The sequence below is a fragment of the Triticum dicoccoides genome, chromosome 6B (genome assembly GCF_002162155.2).
Source record: "Triticum dicoccoides isolate Atlit2015 ecotype Zavitan chromosome 6B, WEW_v2.0, whole genome shotgun sequence".
NCBI lineage: Eukaryota > Viridiplantae > Streptophyta > Magnoliopsida > Poales > Poaceae > Triticum > Triticum dicoccoides.
The window spans coordinates 62,264,799-62,283,783 of NC_041391.1; the positions used below are offsets into that span (position 1 = coordinate 62,264,799).

Genomic DNA, 18,985 nt, shown 5'->3' on the forward strand with positions numbered 1-18,985 from the left:
GATGAGCTCATTCATCTGGCGTTGCAGCCTCGTGGCCATAATCTTGGTGATCAACTTGGCGAAGCTACAGACAAGGCTGATGGGCCTGAAGTCTTTTGCGGTCAGGGCCTCTGCATTCTTTGGGAGGAGAATCATAGTAGCCTGGTTGAGCCGGTGGAGGTGTGCCGACGCGTTTGCTTGCACGGCCCGGACAACCCTTGTCAGATCATCTTTGATTATGGGCCAACACCGCTTGTAGAACAAGCCCGTAAACCCATCGGGCCCCGGGGCACTGTATCCATCCAACTCCTTGATATTAGCCAGGATTTCTTCCTCCGAGATAGCCTCGTCCATCTCGGCAAGGTTCAGTCTTGTGTATCCAATCCTGGACAGGTTCAGCCTCCTGGAGCGGGGCTCCTTTGATCCGAAAATTGGCTCGAAAAAGGAGTGGAACGCCTTTAGTTTTGCGTCTTGGTCTGTGATGATCAACCCGTCGACCTGTAACTTGAAGATGAAGTTCTTTCTCCATCTGACTGATGCTTTTGCTTTGAAGAATTTTGCGCCTGCATCTCCCTCTTTTATGCCCTTCACTCTCGATTTCTCCCGCCAGATGGCTCTATCAAGCGCTACATATCCTAGCCGCTGCATTTTCAAGGTGGCACAGAATTGCCTCTCTGCTGTTGTTAAGGGTCTAAGATCCATGACCCGGTCAAACTGCCCAATGATCTCGCTTGTAATGGCCGCTTTCAGCTTGATGTCATTGCAGAATTGGCCTTGCCACTGTTTCAGAGTTTTAGCTGTGGCTGCAAGCCTTCCCGCAAATTGGCCGATCGGATCCCCTGACGTTGACGCCCCATGCCATGCACCTTGAACCACCTCGTCGAAGCTGTCAAGTTTCACCCAGTGGTTCTGGAATCTGAATGCTCTGTGCTGACGGAATGCAATCTCACAGTTGAGGAGGAGAGGACAGTGGTCCGAGATATAGATCCTTCAGTTGAAGTTCGTTGATGAAGTTTCTGAAGGCAGTGATGCAGCGTCTATTGATCCTCGGGTTGTTCTTGTCGGCTGCTCCGGTGATGAGGTTGAAATCTCCGATTAGCACAAGGGCCGTGCCATTGGGAATACTACCCTGAATAGTGTCTTTGAGCTCACGAAGGAAGGCAAGCTTCTCCTCCCAGATCTGCGGACCATACACCCCAATCACACCCACTGGAGTCCCCTTGGCATCTTTCCCCACAGCCGCCACCGTGTACCCTTGAACTGCAATGGTGGTCATGGACTAGTGGTCAGCCTTCCATGCCATTAACACACCTCCTCTAGACCCAACAGCCGATAGATACGCAAACTCAGAGAACTCCGTGCCACAACATTGGTTCACCATGGCTCTATCGATGAAGGATAGTTTTGTTTCTTGCAAACATACTAGGGATACATTGTTCCGGTACAACAACTCCTTAACTACTGCTCTCCTAGCCGGGTTGTTCAAACCCCTCACGTTCCATACAATCTAGTTGTTTTCCATTGGCAAAGTGCTCGACAAACTGCAGCCTTTTTCGTCCTAGGCGGAGGCCGGTACCGGCATGGCCGAGCCTCTCTTGCCCGCCCTTGCGAGCGAGGCAAGGGCCTCAATCTGGACAGGTGAGAGTGGTTCATCAAAGGCTCTCTTGTACTCTAGCAGGCGTTGCTCTTCTGTCTTGCCATGTTCTGGGATGGCGAGCCCCCTCTTGGACATGACCAACTTCCTTGCTTGCGCCATGATGTTTCCTTGCGTCTCTGGGAACAACTTCTTCTTGCTTGAGAGGCGGTAGCTGCGCCAGGTGGCCGTTCCGTGTGGCTTTGTCGGGCGGCGGGGGCGGCCGTGCTTGGCCGTTGGTGCATGCAGAATGGCCGGCTCAATAGGAGTTGCAACCAGCTCCAGGAAGTGTGCCGTTGCTTGCTCGTGTGTGATTGGTTGGAAGATCAGCTCATCATTGGCCTCCTTTGGTTTCTCCTCCTTGTCCACCACAACAGTGGGGACCCCACGCCATCACAGTTAGTGGGACCCGACAGGCGCGTGGGCAGCGGAGTCAGCACGCCATGCAGGTCAGCGGGTGCAGCGTCGTCCTTGGTTGGCCTCGATCCGCCCGCCCGACCATCCGATAGCATCGTCACCACGGTAGGCCGGCTCAGGGAGGGAGGGGGGGTAGCGACAGGCCAATCCGAGGCTGCAGGGGGGCATACAGGCGCAGTTAGCATTGGCGGGGAAGTGGGGGTCCGCACAGCACTGTCGGCTGTCTCCTCCCGAGACAGTGATAGGGTGCCCATGCCCACCAGCGGCAGAGGCCCACCCACGTCGCCTATGGGGTCCATCGCAGCCTGCGACGAGACCTCGCCATGCAGGTTGATAGAGAGGCGTGCAACCCCCACCGAGGCCTCCCAGGCCGCCGTCTGGACAGCCATGCCGGCGGCCACTGCCATAGGGGGAGGCGCCACAACAAGCTCGTCGGCGTCCGCCAGAACGAAGACCGATGCAGCAAGCGCGCGGTTGGCCTTGGAGTAGATCTCCTCTGGCTGCATCACTCCGGGCACCCGCCGGTAGTGGCCGGAGTAGGAATGGCCGTTGCGGCGACGGCCCCTCCATTCCGCCACGGAGAGGCCAAACCCAGTTCGCGCCCTCGTGACGTCGTCGGGCGTCCCGTGCTCCCAGGGGTGAGGCAGTTCCTCCGGCGGCGACGCGTCATCATCCTCGTCTCCCCCATCGCGGCGCACCGTGTACTCAGGACGGGGCGGGTAGTAGGTGATGGAGTCGACGTGGACGAGCACCGGGTAGTGAAGCTTGCGAGGAAGGTGCTCGGTGCAGGCGCATGATTCGTCCTCCTCTCCCTCCATGCCGAAGCCCGGCGGAAGCGAGATGTCTGCCAGGGGGTCAGAGAAGCGGGCGCGTGGGCGCACAGTGAGGACCGTCTCCGTCGGCACCTCGTCGGGGTCGCCAACCCCGCCCGGACGACGAAGTAGGACATGTCGAGCTTGTCGAGGGACTCGACCGCCACCTGGTAGAAGAGGCACTCTGGCAGCAGGTCTTGAGCGGTGTTGAGGGAGAACTCGTGCGATGGGATGCCCTGGATGAAGAGGCGAACGCTGTAGCGGCACTTGACGGAGGTCTCAAAGGTGAGGCGGTTCCACCGGCGCACGAGGAGGGGGGTGCCCTGAGCATGCACCATGTCGCACCCGTGCACCATGTCGAACCACCGCCGGTGAGCGAAGTGCGCGAAGAATGACCCCGGTTGCATCAGGGAGACCTGAAGGCCGTTGGGGGGCACATCAGGGAACTCCGTCCGGACGGCCGCCACCACGTCCGCCGGGCACAGGGCGCGAGAGCCCGCGACGGTGAGCACGAGGGCGGAGTCGTGCAGCTGCGCCTCTTCATCGAGCGCCTCCTGCGTCTCGTCGATGAGGCAAACGGTCTTGCGGCAGCGACGGTTCCCCCGGGCCGGGCCATAGGAGAAGCGGGCGGCCATTTCCATGGCGGTCGAGGAAGTGCTAGCGGGTGGCGAGGGCCCAGCCGGAGGGGGTGGAGCCTGGGGTGGTGGGAACACAAGCCGAGAGCGAGCCGGAGCGCGACCATGGCAAGGGTGGCCCGGGGGGAACATGATGCGTGCGCGGACGGGAGGCCGGGGAGGTGGGGAGGGGCGGCGGGGCAGCCCGTCAAGGGTGGAAACAGGGACTCGAGGAAGGTGACGAGATGGGCAGTGGTGGGTGGTGTGGCCGAGAACGAGGCAGTGAAGACACCGGACGTCGCTATGGCAAGATGCAACACGGTGGGGAAGAACTGAGGCACCGAAAGCATCTGCCAAGGAGGTCCGCCTTATAGGCCGAGCTGCCATGAATGCCGTTGCCAGTGGTGGTTGGGTTAGTAATGGCGACGGGGCCACCCGCGGGCGGTCGCCGCCCCCCTTTCTTGCCCTTGCGACTGACCACATGCCATTCCTGTGAAACTGCGGCCTACGAGGGGGCAGGCGGGCGTAGCCCCAAGGAGGAGCAGTCGCTCTCCCCCACCACAACGATGGATTGAAGGCGCTGGCGCGGTGGCGCAGGCGGGGCCTGCGGGCCTGGAGAGGGAGGGGAGGCGGGGCGTGGGGAAGCAGGCGGGGCAGGCAATGAATGCCCGGTGCGGACCATCTCGGCGAAGGATGGGGCCGGCGACCCGAGGAGGGACCCCGCGTCCGAGAGGGCGACCCTCCCCGAGGAGGAGGAGCTGGGCAGGGACGAGGCTGGGGGAAGCATGTTGCGGCCGGTGGAGACCTCGGCCGGGTGGCGGAGGCACGGCCACGCCGACGGCACAGGGGCCGGCGACGCCGAAGGAGCAGAACCTAGCTACGGGAGGGAGGGGAGGAAGAGTGATTCATGGTGCAGCCTGCGTGTAATAATGATTTCTGTCTCTGCTGTGCGCTGGTTGCAGCATGCGTGTAATAAGGTTCTCTGCAATCTGCATCCATGTCGTTTTCATTCATTAATCTAAATAAATGCATGAGAACTACAAACCTTAAAAGAAAGATGGAGCGAAGAAGTGCAATCAGATGAGTGCAGAAAGAAGCAGTATTCACCATCTGATCCCGTTCCAGACGACAACATAGATGTAAACCAAGACAAAAAATATCCATGGTTGTATTACACCAAAAATATCAAATCAAATTTAGAAATCACTGAACTATATTAATGAGAAAAACGCACCATGCTAATCCGCAAAAGACACACACACAATATCATACAGAGGCTTTCACAAATATTCCTTCCGACTAAAAAACCGTCTCATAAAAAGTTACAGGGAATAGAAAAGAGACGAAGTTAAACAAACGCGCCTGCATCATCTCCTCTCCATCATCATATCACCGCAGTGCACTCCACACTCCCGAAAGGGTGACATTATCATCAATTTTAGTATTTCGCACTGACATGTTTTACAAAGTTTAAATTGTGAAATACACTTTGTTTTCCCCCCAAAACAGGTGTTCTCTACGTAAGTGTTTTCAGAGATTTCAATACAGATTACATAGAAAGAAAAATGGGTGAATGTGCACCCTAGTTCTTATTCAAATCTGTAAAAAAGACTTGTATTTAGAAACAAAGAAAGTGTAAAATTTGAAACCTACAAGTTTATACAACATTCATCAAAATTTTAATTTAGAAATTGGCAGGGGCCGCGCGAACGCGTACCCCCTCTATCACAAATTATGACGTTCATTCTTTCACTTGGGGAGATGATAGGCCAACCCATCAACCAAGTGCAATGTTGGCCACTAGCCTAGGCCATGACCCTTCTTGATCGGTCATAGACCCCGTCCAGGTAAGTATGTTACGACGGAGCACTAGGGGCTGATTATATAGTGAGGGTGCTCCCTCCATCGTGCTGTAGCAAGCGAGGTGGTACTAATAACGTTAATTAGTGCATCTGTCCTGCGGCCTCGGCTTCAAAGATGGGGCCTAATTCAAACTGAATAGTACGCATTGGGCCAATGTACTTACATGGGCCAACCAGCCTCGTTGTTCGAAGCTGAGGTGGGCTGGAAGGGGAGCGCCCCTCTTTTTTTTGATTTTTTTTAACTTTTGGAAAGCAATCTACATTAATTAACAGGTTAAAGGATCATAGAAATTTAGAAATATGTTTATAAAAAGTATTTTTAAAGCAAATTAAATATCAGAAACAGTATTGTGACTTCTTTTAAACATGTATTTCGAAACAACTCATCATGTGTTAAAAAATGTTCATTGCATATTCAAAAAATGTTTAGGGTGCATTTAAAAAAAATCGTTGTGTACATGGAAAATGTTCAAAATATATTAAAATAAAAAGCATTTCTTATATACTAAAAAATATTCAATGCATATTTCAAAATTCATTCATTGTTTATTTGCAAATGTTCATAGTACAAAAAGTATATATAGAAAAGAGAAAAAAAAGAAACTGAACAAAAAATGGAGGAAAATAAAGGAAAAGTAAATAAAACACTAAAAATGATGAAATAAATAAAAATAAATAAATAAATATAATTAAATAAAAATGAAAGAAAAAGAAATAAGAAAAGGTGAATAACAATTAATATGAATCAGAGGGAGTAATTAAATTCAACACATGCATTTTATATCCAGAATATCCACTTAAATTTCAGTTTCATGCATCAAACTATTCTTCCAAACTTCTATTAGCGAAAACCATATCACGCACTAAAAAAATCTAATGCTACGACTTTCCATGTCAAAACATACATTTTGATTGTTGACCCACGGTTCGTTTCTCCAGGTCTATGCTGTTCACTTCAAGTGCAACAAGAAGCTCCTGAGGGAGTACCCAACCTATTCAACGACGCCAAGGACATCTACCAAATCCCCAAACATCTTCATCAACAGTTCGTCACTCCTGAATATTGTTTTTCTGTTTGAAAGGATATTCGTGAATATCATGAAAACCGTGACTATCCAATTAGAGCATCCACAATGTCTAGAGGCAAGCTTGCCTCTAAACTGGACCCATGGTCATGCCTCTAATCTCAGCTGAAAACTGCGCAATGTGTAGCCTCTATCTTTAGTGCCAAACCCATCACCCCTCCTACAACTAACTGAATAATATATGCTACCTTTGTCAACCAACCCATCACCCCCTCCTACAATTAACTCTGGCAAGTGGGGACAGTGGAGTATTTTATTCAGCAAGAAGCCTTGGAGGCGGGCGCTTAGCTTGGAGGCGTCTCCAAGTTTTCTTTGGCTTAGAGGCAGAGGATGCAGTGTATAGTGGCAATGTTTAGAGACTTGGGGGCAGCCTTAGAGGCGGAAAATATCCACACTCTGGATGCCCTTAGGAGTACCAATCACCGACCAGAGCAAGCTTTTATATAATATGTTACATATTTGGGGAATGAATTGTCTTCATGTCAGGAACAATGCATTATACAAACTTATTTGGTTCAAGCAGTGTTGTCTTCGTAATAAGCAAAGTATTGATTTTGTTAGTAATAAAGGTTGAAGCCGAAGTGAGCAGTGCATTTCTTTTGTTCGGGTTTTATTTATGTAAATTTGTAATGATGCCAAGTGCAGGCGATGGATGAATCTATGTATGACATGTGCTTGCTATGCATATGATTTATGTTTGTGAATTGTCGTTCAAATCGTTTATCCAAACAAAATACTGTAATGGAAATGCATTTTATTTATTTTTGAGTTCTTTAACGTAAATACAATTTGACAGTGTTTCAAAACAAAACAAGTGCGTCGAGTCGGGCTCGTAGTGGTAGTTACATGATTGTCGGCAAAGACAACAATGTTCATCCTTCCCATGAGGGGGTAAAAAATATTAGCTTCACAGTCGTGGAAACTCTGACGTGTCGACCCATTTTGTCTGCATGCGTCCGTTTGAGTCAAAAGACAAAAAATGCGGCCCAATGCACCGTCCGCCCGCAACCCATTTCCCGCCCAAATTTGGGTCGGGTTTGCGTCGACGCGGACCAGTGCGATGCCCGCCCTTGTCCTCCCCCTCGCCCACCCGTTGGTGGCACATTGGCCATCTCCACCTCCCTCTTCCACACCCGACACCTCTGGCCATGCCGCCCTCGTTGTCGCGCCGCCCACTTCCGGCCGGTTGTACGCTGCCCAGGCCGCCACCCTCGCGGACGCCCCCACCTCCACGCTGCATCCAATGCCTACTATTAACGACGTTGGTAATCTCTTTTCTCCGCCGTTGTAGCACCTTGACTGCCACACCACCCGCTCGTCTGCATGGTCATCGGCCTTTCTTCATGTCCGTCGGCGTCACTCCACGACTGACTCCACTTCCATAGGCCCGCCTGTATGATGGAGAGGCATGGGACTCTTCACCGGCCACTAATCCATCACGCCCGCAAGGTGTTCGAATTTTTGCCCGCAAGGTACCATGGATAGTGGGGATGAGTTGTTTTTCAAAACTTCATGTGTTCATCAGACGATTCATCGTCAAATGATAAGGCTACTCTAGTTGTGACTATGGTCATCAGTGATCACATTGCTAGGCAGCTGGCGAGGCTTAGGGGTCGATCTCAGACCACGCTCTGGCGCTGAATCGCAACAAAGAGAGCGACTATTGCCTACTTTTTGTTGATTACTTTCAATGCACATACCCACTTTATAATCCCAAGCTTTTCCACCGCCGCTTTTCGGATGGCGATACATGTGTTCAACCGTATTCAGGAGGGAGTGGAGGAGTATGATGATTACTTTAGATGCAAGGAGGATGCACTTGGAATGGTTGGCTTCTCCTCTTACCAGTAATGCACTACAACTATTCGAATGCTTGCATGCAAATTCCTAGTGATCTTGTTGATGAGTATGTCTGCATGAGTGAGTCCACATTCCTTGCGTCATTGTACACGTTCTGCAAGACTGTGGTAGAAATGTTTGGCCTAGAGTACTCGAGAGAGCCAAATGTTGTGGATACAACCCGGTTGCTGGCAATCAATGCAGACAAAGGCTTCCCGGAAATGCTTGGTAGCATACATAGTATGCACTGAAAGTGAAAGAACTCACTATCTTCTTGGCAGAGGCAATATAAGTGGATGTTAAAGGTTGAACTCTCATACTTGAAGTTGTGGCTTGACAGGATCTCTGAATTTGACACTCTTTTTTCCGGCATGGCTGGTTCTCACAATGACATCCACGTGCTTCAGCGCTCTCCGGTGTTCGGAAGACTTGTAGAAGGCAACTGGCCATAGCTCAACTTTGAGATCAGTGGCCACCACAACAACAAGGGATACTATCTTGCTAATAGTATCTATCCTCAGTGGTCAACTCTTGTGAACACAATCTCCAATCCGGTAGGCGAGAAGAGGGTTCGGTTTGCCCAAGCACAATATAGTGCTAGGGAGGATGTGGAGCGAGCTTTTGGTGCACTTCAATCTCGACGGGCCATCATTCGATACCCTCACTAGTGGAGAAAAGCCTAGCTATGGCGTGCCAAAAACAGCCTTGCTGGCATAGTGACACGACGCCACTAATATGTCGCCATTGCTAAAATGTAGTGGTGGCGTCGGAGGACATGTCAGCAGTATCCTACATCATGCTGGCGTACCACCAGTCCAGTGCCAGCACTAAGTTCATCATAACTCTGGCGTGCCTGCTCGTCCAACACCAGCAAATGGTTTTTTGGTAATATTTTTTTACTCATCAACACTAGCTACTTACTTGATAGATACTACTGAACACAATATAATCATCAACACTAGGTACTTACTTAATAGATAATCATTACATAAGAGGCTCATAAACTCAACAAGTTGATATTAAACTTCACAAAAGTTCACTCAAGTACTCTAGTTACTCTATCCTCATCAACTAATAAGATGAACTAGCTAGCTACTTAAAAAACTAATCTTCATCAAGGAGTATGCCCAGCTGGAGAAGCTTCTTTCTATCCGCCTCTCCTTATCTTCTGAAATGATCTATGCCCATCTTCAGGTCAATCCTCTCAGGTCTCCTCTCCTCCTTCAGTTTATCCCGATCCTCGATGAGCTTATCCCTCTCGTTCCTAAGCTGATTAGTCTCCTGAATGAGCCGAACATCATCCTTGCATAGCTCTTTAATCTCCCCCTTTAGATCGTCATTTGCCCCTTGCACGCTCTTGATGACATACCCAAAAGTGTTTAAGAATTCATTGTTGGCCATGTCCACATCGCACACCGACTCGTTGTTGCCTCCAGAATTAGCCATGACCTACAAACACATCACGTATATGATCAAGAATAATATGCAATGTAAAGTAGTTCATGTGTTGGAAAGACATGATTTGTAAAGTTTCATTATAAAATACTTGGTGTGAGCTGTATCAAAACAAAATCAGATACTTTTATAGTGAATGGTGCATGTGTTGGAAAGACATGATTTTGTTAACTAAGTAGAATAGATAAAATTATGAATCTATTTTGATAAATAAGATATAGCAAACTGACTTCTATACACACATACTATCATATATAAGATTAACTTTTGTATGCAAAGCTATTTGATTTACCTATACCAGTCAACCTATACAGAAACGTGAAAAGAAAACTAAAATGATAACTTTGAAGAATATAGAGATGAAAGTCTGGTGTCGACTGCCAGCAATGGATAAGTATTAAATTTGGATGAATCAAATACTGTATGAATGTATAAGAGTCCCATACAAGAGTAGCTCAGATCTGCCAACGGAGGGGAGACACACAAGTAAAAATGCATTATAAATATCGGATTCTACACAATAGCAATCGGAAGATTATCACTACAATTTCTACACAAAGCAATACATGCAACTAATTTTGGAATCTACATGACACAAAGCAAATCCCGACCATTTGGCGTGTCCGCGAATGGAGGAGTAGTGGATCTAACCTTGGTGCCGGCGAGGGGCAGCGATGGGGCATTGATGGGGCGGCAACGACTGCTTTGGTCCAGGGGGAGTTTTGTCTACAACCGGGACGTGTGGGGTGTGAACTGAGAGAGAGCGGCGACTTAGGTCTTTTACTAAGTTTTACTAGGTTATCGCTGGTGTTGGATAAAGTGGCAATACCATAGCTAATCACAGGCCAAATAAAAAAAGACTAAAATTAATGAAAGACTTAACAAAATAAAAGACTCAAAATTTGAACTGGTGGTAAAGAAATAAAATTTCTAAAATGATAAAAACTATAAAAATAATGATGACAAAAAATCATAATGTAATTAAATACTTAAAACACTTTATAAAATGGGAAACGTGTTTCTGGCGTGCAAAGAAAAAGAACGCCAACACTAACAAATTAACTATGGTGTGCAAAGAAAGCCAACGTCACCAGTGCTTTCCAAACAGTGAGTGCATATGGGCCAATAGATTTGTGGCGTTTCCAAAAAAGCAACGCCAGCACTATGCTTGTAAAGCTGACGTGCTGATCTGGTCTATGCTAGCACTATTTGAAATTAATAGTGCTGGCGTGGATGGAAAATGGCGCGCCACCAATGAAAGTTGTGGCTAGCACTTTTTCAACTAGTGCTTGTTAGAACATGGAGCTCCAAGAAGACGTGGGAGGTCGTAAGGGCATATTTCTCCCTATGTGGTTTTGGTGATTGATGATAATGCTTTTGCAGACTAATCGTGTGCGTTGAGCATTTCATATATCTCATGTCTAGGCACAAGACGATTTGCCCCTCGGAGTTTGAAGTGAAGACGGTGTAGTCCCTTTCATCTCAGTTTTGGTGGACTTGAGTCATAGGGGACACCGTACTATCAAGAGGGGGTCCGCTTTAGAAAGGCTAGGGTGGAATCAACACGTATACTTCATCTTAGCACCCCCAGCTCATTTCCTCTCCTTGGAGTTTGTGATTTCATCGAAGTGGAGGTTGTGAGGTGCTAGCGGTAGTACCGCCCATGGACCTCAAGCGGCAGTACCGCTGTTCTATAGCGGTAGTACCGCTTGGATGCATCTGCAGCAGTACCATCCTTGGTTGGCACTGCCACCGCCTCGATTCGAGGGTGCTCTCCTCGTGTCGGGTAACAATAGTAGCGGTAGTACCTCCCGTGAGCGGTAGTACCGCGGCTACCACCACTACTAGTGCCGCCCAAACCCTCTCTCTCCCTCTCGTTCCCCCTCTGAGGCCTCTACTCGCAGTCACCACAGTAGTACCACTGGGGGTCGCGGTAGTACCGCTGGCACCAGTGGCAGTACCGCCCCACTAAGTAGTAGTACCACTCTGTGTAGGCTGAAAAGGGGTAACGGTTGGATTGATCCCCCCACTAGAAAAGGAGGTCTTCTTCTCCAAGTTGACCTACCTCTTTTCCCCCAAGCTCCATTGTTGCTCCAAAGCTCATTTTTGCTCGATCTCTCCCCCTAGCCAATCAAACTTGTTGATTCTTTAGGGATTGGTTGAGAAGGCCCGGATCTGCACTTCCACCTAGAGAAATTTGATTCCTCCTCTAATCCCTTGCAGATCTTGTTACTCTTGGGTGTTTGAGCACCCTAGACGGTTGAGGTCACCTCGGAGCCACATTCCATTGTGGTCAAGCTCTGTGGTATTGTTGTGAGCCTCCAATTAAGTTGTGGAGATAGCCCCAACCTTGTTTGTAAAGGTTCAGTCGCCACCTTCAAGAGCACCAATAGTGGAATTATGACATCTCGCATTGTGTGAGGGCATGAGGAGAATACGGTGGCCATAGTGGCTTCTTGGGAAGCATTTTGCCTCCACACCGCTCCAACGGAGATGTACTTCCTCTCAAAGGGAAGGAACCTTGGTAACACATCCTCGTCTCCACCGACTTCGCTATTGGTTATTTCTTACCTTTACTTGTGCAAGCTTATATTGTGTTGTTTCCCTAGCTTGCTTGTGTGCTTGTTGTTATTGCATGATATAGGTTTTTCACCTAGTTGCACATCTAGACAACCTACTTCGATGCTAAGTTTAAGTTGGTAAAAAAAAGCTAAAAATTGTTAGTTGCCTATTCACCCCCTCTAGTGAACCATATCGATCCTTCAATTGGTATCAGAGCCTCGTCTCTTTCTTAAGGACTTTGCCGTCCGAAGAGTATGGTTGAGACCACGGACGAGGTGAAGGACCACCCTGGTGCGAATCCCACTCTGTCCGCGGCCGATGCGGGATCCTCGGTCTCTCATCAGGAGTTCAATGTGGCTATGGACACATTGAAAACCTCCATGATGGCCGAGATTAAAGGCATGTTTAAGGAGTTTCTTGATGGGCTTAAATTATCCGCCAAACCATTGGTAGTGGTTGATCCCGCTAACAAGGTGATGGATGCTAACTCCAAAAAGGGGAAGCTAGTAGTGAGCATGCTCCTATGCCTAGTGGTAGAAGTGGGAGTGGCATCTTTGCCCATGTTGAACCTCCACTTACTTATGGAGGACCGATTCCCTCAACTCACATGAATCATGTTGGTCCTCCTCCTAAGCTTGTGAAAAATGAGGATTTTGCTTCTTGGGTGTATCTCTTTAAACGTCATTTAAATCATAGTTCTACTAATATTTGGAGAATTATTGAGCAAGGTTTCTACCCACATGACCCAAGCAACTTCACTCCTAGAGAAGCCGCAGACCATCAATTCAACGAGTCCGCTCTTTTCATTCTCCAAGAAGCAATTCCTCTCGAAGATATTGCACACCTCCGACCTTTCACGCCATGGAAGATATCGAGATCTCTTTGTTTTTATGTTGACAATGAAAGTATTCCGCTCAAAATATTATTTATCTCTATTTCAAAATCGAGCTCTCACACCTCTACAAATCCCTGCTTCCCTCTGCGAAGGGCCTATCTATTTACTTTTATGTTGAGTCATCATCCTCTTATTAAAAAGCACCAGTTGGAGAGCACCGTTGTCATTTGCATGCATTACTATTAATTTATATTGAGTATGACTATGACTGGATCTCTTTTACCATGAATTACAATGTTTAGTTAGTCTTTGATCTTCAGGGGTGCTCTGCGTTTATGTTTTGCGGTCTCAGAAAGGGCTAGCGAGATACCATCTTGTCATATCATATTATGATTGTTTTGAGAAAGTGTTGTCATCCGAGATTTATTATTATTGCTCGCTAGTTGATTATGCCATTGATATGAGTAAACATGAGACCTAAGTGTTATTGTGAATATGGTTAGTTCATAATCTTTGCTGAAAACTTGAATGCTGGCTTTACATATTTAAAACAATAAGAGAAAACAGAGTTTGTAAAAGTTTTTCTTTATCACTTTTAGTTTGTCAACTGAATTGCTTGAGGACAAGCAAAGGTTTAAGCTTGGGGGAGTTGATATGTCTCCATCGTATCTACTTTTCCAAACACTTTTGCCCTTGTTTTGGACTCTAACTTGCATGATTTGAATGGAACTAACCCGGACTGACGTTGTTTTCAGCAGAACTGCCATGGTGTTATTTTTGTGCAGAAATAAAAGTTCTTGGAATGACCTGAAACTCCACAGAAGTTATTTTTGGAATTAATAAAAAATATTGGCGAAAGAATCAAGGCTAGGGGACCACACCCTGTCCACGAGGGTGGGGGGGTGCGCCCTACCCCCTGGATGCGCCCCCTGCCTCGTGGGCCCCCTGGTGCTCCACCGACCTCAACTCCAACTCCATATATTCACGTTCGGGGAGAAAAAAAATCAGAGAGTAGGATTCATCGTGTTTTACGATACGGAGCCGCCGCCAAGCCCTAAACTCTCTCGGGAGGGCTGATCTGGAGTACGTTCGGGGCTCCGGAGAGGGGATTCCGTCATCGTCGTCATCATCAACCATCCTCCATAACCAAGTTCATGATGCTCGCTGCCGTGCGTGAGTAATTCCTTCGTAGGCTTGCTGGACGGTGATGGGTTGGATGAGATTTACCATGTAATCGAGTTAGTTTTGTTAGGGTTTGATCCCTAGTATACACTATGCTTTGAGATTGATGTTGCTATGACTTTGCTATGCTTAATGCTTGTCACTAGGGCCCGAGTGCCATGAGTTCAAATCTGAACCTATTATGTTTTCATCAATTTATGTGAGTTCTTGATTCAATCTTGCAAGTCTATAGTCACCTACTGTGTGTTATGATCCGGCAACCCCGAAGTGACAATAATCGGGACCACTCCAGATGATGACCGTAGTTTGAGGAGTTCATGTATTCACTATGTGTTAATGTTTTGGTCCGGTACTCTATTAAAAGGAGGCCTTAATATCCCTTAGTTTCCAATAGGATTCCGCTGCCATGGGAGGGTAGGATAAAAGGTGTCATGCAAGTTCTTTACCATAAGCACATATGACTATATTCGGAATACATGCCTACATTACGTTGATGAATTGGAGCTAGTTCTGTGTCACCCTATGTTATAACTATTGCATGAAGAATCACATCCGACATAATTATCCATCACTGATCCAATGCCTACGAGCTTTTCACATATTGTGTTGGGGAACATAGCAGAAATTCAAAATTTTCCTACGAATCACCAAGATCTATCTATGGAGAGACCAGCAACGAGTAGAAAGGAGAGTGCATCTACATACCCTTGTAGATCACTAAGAGGAAGCGTTCAAGTGAACGGGGTTGATGGAGTCGTACTCGTCGTGATTCAAATCACCGATGATCAAGTGCCGAACGGACGGCACCTCCGCGTTCAACACACGTACAACCCGGTGACGTCTCCCACGCCTTGATCCAGCAAGGAGAGAGGGAGAGGTTGAGGAAGACTCCATCCAACAGCAGCACAACGGCGTGGTGGTGATGGAGGAGCGTGGCAATCCTGCAGGGCTTCACCAAGCACCTACGGGAGAGGAGGAGGTGTTACGGGAGGGAGGGAGGCACCAAGGGCTCAGGTATGGATGCCCTCCCTTCCCTCCACTATATATAGGGGCAGGGGAGAGGGGGGAGGCGCAGCCTTGCCCCCTACTCCAAGAAAAGGGGTGCGGCCAAGAGGGGGGGAGGAGTCCATCCTCCCCAAGGCACCTCGGAGGTGCCTTCCCCCTCGAGGACTCTTCCCTCTAGGGTTCCCTAGGCGCATGGGCCTCTTGGGGCTGGTGCCCTTGGCCCATGTAGGCCAAGGCGCACCCCCTACAGCCCATGTGGCCACCCGGGGCAGGTGGCCCCACCCGGTGGGCCCCCGGGACCCTTCCGGTGGTCCCGGTACAATACCGATGACCCCGAAACTTGTCCCGATGGCCGAAACAGGACTTCCTATATATAAATCTTTACCTCCGGACCATTCCGGAACTCCTCGTGACGTCCGGGATCTCATCCGGGACTCCGAACAACATTCGGTAACCACATACAAGCTTCCTTTATAACCCTAGCGTCATCGAACCTTAAGTGTGTAGACCCTACGGGTTCGGGAGACATGTAGACATGACCGAGACGTTCTCCGGTCAATAACCAACAGCGGGATCTGGATACCCATGATGGCTCCCACATGTTCCACGATGATCTCATTGGATGAACCACGATGTCAAGGACTTAATCAATCCCGTATTCAGTTCCCTTTGTCTATCGGTATGTTACTTGCCCGAGACTCGATCGTCGGTATCCAATACCTTGTTCAATCTCGTTACCGGCAAGTCACTTTACTCGTTCCGTAACACATCATCCCGTGATCAACTCCTTGGTCACATTGCGCATCTGATGATGTCCTACCGAGTGGGCCCAGAGATACCTCTCCGTTTACACGGAGTGACAAATCCCAGTCTCGATCCGCATAAAACAATAGATACTTTTGGAGATACCTGTAGTGCACCTTTATAGTCACCCAGTTACGTTGTGACGTTTGATACACCCAAAGCACTCGTACGGTATCCAGGAGTTACACGATCTCATGGTCAAAGGAAGAGATACTTGACATTGGCAAAGCTCTAGCAAACGAACTACACGATCTTTGTGCTAGTCTTAGGATTGGGTCTTGTCCATCACATCATTCTCCTAATGATGTGATCCCGTTATCAACGACATCCAATGTCCATAGCCAGGAAACCATGACTATCTGTTGATCACAACGAGCTAGTCAACTAGAGCCTCACTAGGGACATATTGTGGTCTATGTATTCACACGTGTATTACGATTTCCGGATAATACAGTTATAGCATGAATAAAAGACTATTATCATGAACAAAGAAATATAATAATAACACTTTTATTATTGCCTCTAGGGCATATTTCCAAGAGTCTCCCACTTGCACTAGAGTCAATAATCTAGTTCACATCGCCATGTGATTAACACTCACAGGTCACATCGCCATGTGACTAATACCCAAGAGTTTACTAGAGTCAGTAGTCTAGTTCACATCACTATGTGATTAACACTCAATGAGTTTTATGTTTGATCATGTTGCTTGTGAGAGAGGTTTTAGTCAACGGGTCTGAACCTTTCAGGTCCGTGTGTGCTTTACAAATCTCTATGTCATCTCCTAGATGCAGCTACCACGCTCTATTTGGAGCTATTCCAAACAACTGTTCTACTTGGAGCTATTCTAAATTATTGCTCCATTATATGTATCCGGTCTCTCTACTCAGAGCTATCCGGATAGGTGTCAAGCTTGTATCGTCGTAACCCTTTACGACGAACTCTTTTACCACCTCCATAATCGAGAAAATTCCTTAGTCCACTAGTTACTAAGGATAACTTTGACCGCTGTCCTGTGATCCATTCATGGATCACTCTTGTACCCCTTGACTGACTCATGGCAAGGCACACTTCAGGTGCGGTACACAGCATAGCATACTGAAGAGCCTACGTCTTAAGCATAGGGGACGACCTTCGTCCTTTCTCTCTATTCTGCCGTGGTCGAGCTTTAAGTCTTATCTTCGTACCTTACAACCCAGGCAAGAACTCCTTCTTTGACTGGTCCATCTTGAACACCTTCAAGATCATGTCAAGGTATGTGCTCATTTGAAAGTACTATTAAGCGTTTTGATCTATCCTTATAGATCTTGATGCTCAATGTTCAAGTAGCTTAATCTAGGTTTTCTTTTGAAAAACACCTTTCAAATAACCCTATATGCTTTCTAGAAATTCTACATCATTTCTGATCAACATATACTCATCAGAAATTCTATAGTGCTCCCACTCACTTCTTTGGAAATACAAGTTTCTCATAAACTTTGTATACACCAAAATCTTTGATCATCATCAAAGCATACATTCCAACTCCGAGATGCTCTCTCCAGTCCTTAGAAGGATCGCTGGAGCTAGCATACCTTTTAGCATCCTTAGGATCGACAAAAACTTTCTGATTGTATTACATACAACCTTTCCTTACGAAAACTGGTAAGGAAACTCGTTTTGACATCCGTCTGCCAGATTTCATAAATGCAGCTAATGCTAATATAATTCCAACAGACTCTTAGCATCGCTACGAGTGAGAAAATCTCATCGTAGTCAACTCCTTGAACTTGTCGGAAAACATCTTAACGACAAGTCGAGCTTTCTTAATGGTGACATTTACCATCATTGTCCGTCTTCCTTTTGAAATCCATCTGTACTCATTAGCCTTACGACCATCGAGCCGTTCTGCCAAAGTCTACACTTTGTTTTCATACATGGATCCTCTCTCGGATTTTTTATGGCCTCAAGCCATTTATCGGAATCCGGGCCCACCATCGCTTCTCCATAGCTCGTAGGTTCATTGTTGTCTAGCAACATGACCTTCAAGACAGGATTACGTACCACTCTGAAGTAGTACGCATCCTTGTCATCCTACGAGGTTTGGGAGTGACTTGATCCAAAGTTTCATGATCAATATCATAAGCTTCCACTTCAATTGGTGTAGGTGCCACAGGAACAACTTCCTGTGCCTTGCCACACACTAGTTGAAGAGATGGTTCAATAACCTCATCAAGTCTCCACCATCCTCCCACTCAATTCTTTCGAGAGAAACCTTTCCTCGAGAAAGGACCCGATTCTAGAAACAATCCATATTGCTTTCGGATCTGAATTAGGAGGTATACCCAACCGTTTTGGGTTTCCTATGAAGATGCATTTTATCCGCTTTGGGTTCGAGCTTATCAACCTGAAACCTTTTCATATAAGCGTCGCAGCCCCAAACTTTTAAGAAACGACAACTTAGGTTTCTCTAAACCATAATTCATACGGTGTCATCTCAACGGAATTACGCGGTGCCCTATTTAAAGTGAATGTGGTTGTCTCTAATGCCTAACCCATGAACGATAGTGGTAATTCGATAAGAGACATCATGGTACGCACCATATCCAATAGGGTGCAACTATGATGTTCGGACACACCATCACATTATGGTGTTCCAGGCGGTATTAATTGCGAAACAATTTCCACAATGTCTTAATTGTGTGCCAAAACTCGTAACTCAGATATTCATCTCTATGATCATATCATAGACATTTTATCCTCTTGTCATAATGATCTTCTACTTCACTCTGAAATTATTTGAACCATTCAATAATTCAGACTTGTGTTTCATCAAGTAAATATTCTCAACATCTACTCGAATCATCTGTGAAGTAAGAACATAACGATATTCACTGCATGCCTCAGCACTTATTGGACTGC

The 18,985-nt window shown here is 47.3% G+C and overlaps 1 non-coding gene across 1 annotated transcript; it reads right to left on the bottom strand.

Moving 5' to 3' along the window:
* Positions 1-5,149: 5,149 nt before the first annotated feature.
* LOC119326839 lies at positions 5,150-5,310 on the bottom strand. The gene has a single exon (XR_005158205.1). It is a non-coding gene; the product is annotated as a U1 spliceosomal RNA (small nuclear RNA).
* Between the last annotated feature and the right edge of the window lie 13,675 nt (positions 5,311-18,985).